The sequence below is a fragment of the Lactuca sativa genome, chromosome 7 (genome assembly GCF_002870075.4).
Source record: "Lactuca sativa cultivar Salinas chromosome 7, Lsat_Salinas_v11, whole genome shotgun sequence".
Taxonomy (NCBI): domain Eukaryota; kingdom Viridiplantae; phylum Streptophyta; class Magnoliopsida; order Asterales; family Asteraceae; genus Lactuca; species Lactuca sativa.
Window position 1 is genome coordinate 137,721,477 of NC_056629.2, and position 5,892 is coordinate 137,727,368.

The following is a 5,892-nucleotide window of genomic DNA, read 5'->3' on the forward strand; positions in this document are numbered from 1 at the left end:
GAGGTGTCGGATTCGCAGGTGGGTTTCATTTTGAGGAATATTGATCTCCATTTGATATCTTAAGCCGGAATGGATCCGTTTCATTCATATAAGAAGTACCGTGAGATGCAGGGAATCAAGGGATGATAGATGACAGAGGTCGAAGGTGAGACGGTTTCAGATGAGTTGTAGCATTCGCTCGGGGTAAAGCGAATTTCGCGACTTGTGTGTCGCGATGAGTCGAGAAAGCGATCATGAGAAGGAATTCGGTCAGACGTTTTGGTTTGCAGTGAATAACCTTTGGAGGTTCATCTTTTAGGTCGGGAGTTGACCTGATGCTCGACGTCGGAAGGGAGATTTGGGAGGAAGCCGTGTCTTTAGATATCAACGGATATTTCCAAGCGAGAATGGAATTTTCTTGTGTTTGAGGTCAGAGTGTCAAGGATCATTCCTTCTGAAGGGTTTTCACAGTTGTTTAGGCAGTGGGTCCTTAGTGGGTTGTGACCTTTCCGTCCCTCTTAAGTTCGACCGGGACCGATTAGAGAATCAGAGGGGCAGTAAGCTTTTGGGTTGTTATTCAAGGAGCGAATAACATGGCTATATATTGAAAGGGGCGATTTGGTAGTGTGACAGACCATTAGAGTCTCCAGATTCAGGGAGCCAAAAGAAGTATCATAGCGGAAGTCGACTATGTCCTTTGTGGGGTTTGAGAGATTGGGACCAGGTACCATTGAAGGATGATAGTTGTGTGGTATGAAGTCATATTGGGTAGTGCTTCCCAGACTTTTGGGTTTTGAGCTGTGTGATGCTAGAGCGATTTCGAGGGTGAAATCAAATTAAGTGGGGGAGATATGTAACATCCGGATTTTCAGGTACATTATTTTTGTGTTTCAATTTTGAGGTTTAAGGAGAAACTCGCCGATTCGAAGGTCTGACTCGTCGAGTCATGTCGAGTTGTCCACGTGGATTTAATGAGTGGACTCGACGATTCAGAGGACTGACTCTCCGAGTAGATCCTGGGCAGAGAAAACCCTAAGTTCCAAGGTTGGGGCCTATTTAAGGGAACTTATAACCTAAGATGCGCGTCACCAGCTGCCCATACCTCCTGTGAGAAAACCTAGATCGCCATTGGAGCAATGAGAGAGCTCTTATGATGAAATCAAGTATTTGGTGGGTATTTTGGAAAGAGAAGAGTATGATTCAAGAAAGGAACGAGATGGGGGCTGTAGATCTAGCACTTCTTCACGTGGGGTTGTTGTAAAAGGTATAAGCTTGCATCCTTTTCATCTATTTTGATTAGATCTCTTGATTTTGGGAGTTTTAGGGTTTTACTCCCCTTCTTTTGTACCTATGAGCTATTTGAGACATGATCTGAGGTGGGAAACCTCAGATCTGGACCTTGTGAGGTCTTTGAAGACTAGATACTCCAGCTTTAGTTGTCCAAATGAGGGTTGATGAGCTAAATCCTTCATGAAGGGCATGTAATGGCGTTTTGGAGCAATAGCATCATGCATGAACGTAAAGATCGAAGCTTTACGTGATTATTGAGCCTTGAGATGATAGATCTATAGTTTAGAGTGATAGATCTGGTTGAAATCGTCTGAATGAGAATGAGTCTGGATAGACTCGCCGAGTCAATGAGCCGACTCGACAAGTCGGTTAGGGTTTTCCCGATCGAGCCGAATCGTGTGCTAACTCGGCGAGTTGTGGGGTCAACTCGACGAGTTGAGCTGAATCTTCTCGAAACTTCGGAGAAAGTGGGTGGAATCGACGAGTCACAAGGCTGTACTCGTCTATTCGGGTCAAATCTGGAATGTGGGCTTGAGTTGACTTCGGTTGACTTTAGGGTTGGGTCAACCATGTGTAATGGAGATCATGGAGGGGTAAAATGGTCTTTTATCCACTTCGAGAGTTAATTAGGTAGAGAGAGTGGCCCTTGGTGTATTTGGGTATGATTAAAGTATTATTTAGAGATGTGTAACCTATGTGTTAGGAGGAGGCCAATTCGAGCTGTCCCGGTACGAGATTTATACTGGCCAGCTTATGAGGTGAGTCTTCTCATTATACTTTACCATGAGTGGTATCTAACTATCTATATGTGACCGGAGGGTCTTATGTGTTTATATTGAGTACTGTGATATCATGCATTATGTCTATGTGATTTATGTCGTGTATTATTTTGTGCTTACTGAGTTAGGACCGGAGGGTCCACCAGAGTTATGGGACCAGAGGGTCCCACTGAGACACATTGACCGGAGGGTCTTACTGTGCGTGGTGTTTTGGGGAACTCACTAAGCTTCGTGCTTACCGTGTTATGTGATATGTGTTTCAGGTTTGTCTCAGGATCACGGGACGACACTGGCTTGATTGTACGCACCAGAGAAAGAGTTATGCTTTGAGGATCCTGGATTATTATATAAACAATTATGGAGTTATGTTTTATAAATTAAAGAGTTTTTTGTAATATGTGTTATGAGAACTGCGAGATTTTAAATGAAAATTTTACTTGAAAATTTTTGGTGTTACAATATGACTTGACCATTACACCCATGGGTTTGCCTTTGCTTTAATTCTTTTATGTCTTTATTTTGCAACTTATCTTTTGATGTTGTTTGGTGTTCTTTTAGATGTTTCCATTATACTCTTGACAACCCCATTTCAGCCTTTATTTCCCCCTGTTTCCATGGTTTCTAAAACTATTTTTCCTTACTAATCTTAGCATAAAACAATATCATACATGTGTTATTAAACTTTTTTATTCTTTGTCATTATAAATAATGTATTCACAACCATTTTATGTTATGTGTTGCTTATGCATCTGTTAGGAATTAAAAGAAGACCATGTACTTCACCCACTTTACTTGAATGATACGCCAAAAAAAAGATTCGACTGCCATATCTTATTATTAGGTGAGACCTTTTTTGTCTTTAAGCCAGAGCTACGGGTCATGGTAGCTTCTTTTTTACTAAATCACATAACCTTTGACATTCAACTTCTAATTTAGCTGTTTATTTCACACCTTCTAAATCCTGTTAGTTCCCATGTCAGTGTTGGATTAGTGTCTAAGTCCATAACTATAATTGGTATGTACTTGAACCGATTAGCATGGTCTATTTGGGTTGCATGGCATCTGAGCAATTTGGATAGACTTTTGTGAGAAAAGGATAATTATGATTTGTTAATATATTATAAGTTCTAATATATTAATATGAAATCATATTATTTAATTAGTATTAATCAAGAATTAATTTGGAATTAATTATGTGATCAAAATGAGACTAATTAAGTATATGAGGATTGATTGTGTAAATCATTCATTCTTATATATGTGGGCTTATGATCCATAGTTCTTCATGTTGGGCTAAACCCATGAGTAACCCATATATACTCCATGGAGGTTTTAATCCATGGAGCATGAAGAATATGGAAAGACATGAGTTATATGGTGTAACCCTAATAGCCACCATATATAAGTACCCCATGGCTCAAGAAATTGGCACTAGTTTGTGTACACATGAGGGCTAGCCAATTTGAGCATATGAACTTTTTCTCTCAAGTTATTCCAAGATGTTGGTGATGTTGTGCGGACCATTTGAGGTGTCACAGTTGAGGCACTAGTCTCTTAAGCTCCATGGAATCAAGCTACAACAAAGAGGCATGTAATTATGCTAGAATTTATATTATATGTTCTTCATATTATGCTAATTAGAACAATATCTTGGAAAAATTGATATTTGCATGTATAATAGAGAAAACATAGATCCAAGGCATTTAGGGTTGTATGTGCACCATGGGATGTTGTATTATACCAAAAAACCCAACAGTCAGTAGATCTAACACTCATGTTTGTTCCCCATTTTGAATCTCTGATTATTTAGAAGCTACAGAAATATAAAGTGCATTACTGCAATGTGAGCCATTGGCTTCTAATTTGCTAGAACGACAATACTAGATATTGAAAACGGAGCAAATTCTTCAAATCTTTTGATTCTACAAGATATTGATTTTCTCAGTAAGATCAGTCTTAAATGTCTAGTTGGATATATTATGCCTAAGAAAAATCAGTATCTACACCTTGTGCAGCACTTTCCACTGTTAGTTGGGACTTCAAACTTTAAAACATTAGACTTTACTATATTACCCTTCTCTGGATTATCAAGAAATGTGGGTTCAATACGGTTCACTTCCTTTTCATTTGGTTCATTGTTTATACTTTCATTATTATCCCCATTACTTTTGTTATCATCTAAGACTATACTAGATTATCACTTTCTGTTATGTACTCCTGTTAATATTTTAACTGTTGAGTGCCTTTGAGCATTTATTTTGTTAAAAATCTTTCATTAATCGATTATATTACAGATGGTTCAAAAAGTTTAATCAATAATTTCACTTATCACAAGTCAAATTTCAAAAGATTTCAAGCTTTCGAATTCAATGTCAGACTTTACTTGCTTCACTAATCATCAGGACAGACTACCTTTATTTGGATCCATTTGTGAAGTATTTTCTAAAACAGGGATTATTGATGACACATTGATGTTCTTGAAAGCAATGACTGTGAAAAAGGTACCTTCTTTTGCTATTTATTTGTATGTTTTAAAGCTTATTTTAAGGTTGGAAGAGGTAGCGAAGCTCAAGATTTTCTTGCGAAATGTCCAAGATTTATTAGGAACCATGTAGAGGTTTTGAATCTGTTTAGTGATTTGAAATATGGAAAATACGATTCTGCCCCTACCCTTACCCTTACCCCTACCCCTATGGCTGCTTAGGATTAAGAGTTTATTGTTTGTTTTGGTATGAGAAGTTTAGATGTTTAACTCCTTTTACATTGTTGATCGTTGGATTGAAATCCACATAGCTTTTTGTTATTTACAATTGTAATAATATTTTTGCTAGAAATCATTTATGGTTTGTACCCTTGATAAGTGATTATACCTTATGTGGCATTCAAATGACTTCATGTGGCATTCACATCAAAAATCAATTTATGTCTATTTTGTTTATTATTATTTTTTTGAGATATCAATCATTTTGTAGGAATCGACATGTATTTTGTAGTGATAAATATATAGTATACTTAGAATATCTTAACTATTTTTTGAAGTTGTTTTAGTAAATTAACATCTATTTTTGCATTATTTTAGGTTTGTATCACCAAGCATGCAATTGATGATGCCATGGAAAAGCTATTGGCTCGTGGGTAAGTTACTAAAATGCTCAAAATCTTGTCATTTGTTAATTTGTTACAAGTTCTTGGATTATCATTAAATAACTATTGACGAATTTTATGTAAAACTTGAAGGTATAAAGTTAGGTGAGTGGAACAATCAGAAACATTAGAGCAAGCAAAATTAGGGTCTATGATGTAAGTTTATGACTTAAATGTATTTCCATTTGTGCATAAGTGCCATATTTTTTCATTTGTAGATAACAGATCATTATTTATTTAAATATTATGTCTTTAAATGTTCACATGTAGTTCAAAGAAAATTAGTAAGTGTTTTTAAACCATGAACATTGGTCAATGGCTACATTCGGCCGAAGTTGTTCATCTTCTTGCTATAAGGAGGTATATTCTTTTCAATCATATAACTTTATTGCCATTGCCAGTACATTACTATTATTTAAATATAACCATATTCATTAATCATTACATTTATGTCCAGGATATAAGAAATTTTGATGATGATTCAACTACATATGGATCTGCATTTATTGATTGTGTTACCTTATAGTTTTAGGTTGGATCGGTTAGAGTTAGTAATGATGTTTCATGTACAACTTTAGACTTATTTGATATTTACTTGGACTTTAGTTTAAAAGAATTCAAAATATTGATGAAAAACAATGAAATTATTATTATTTTGTACAATTAAAATAGATTTTTATTTAATATGATGGCGAAAAAA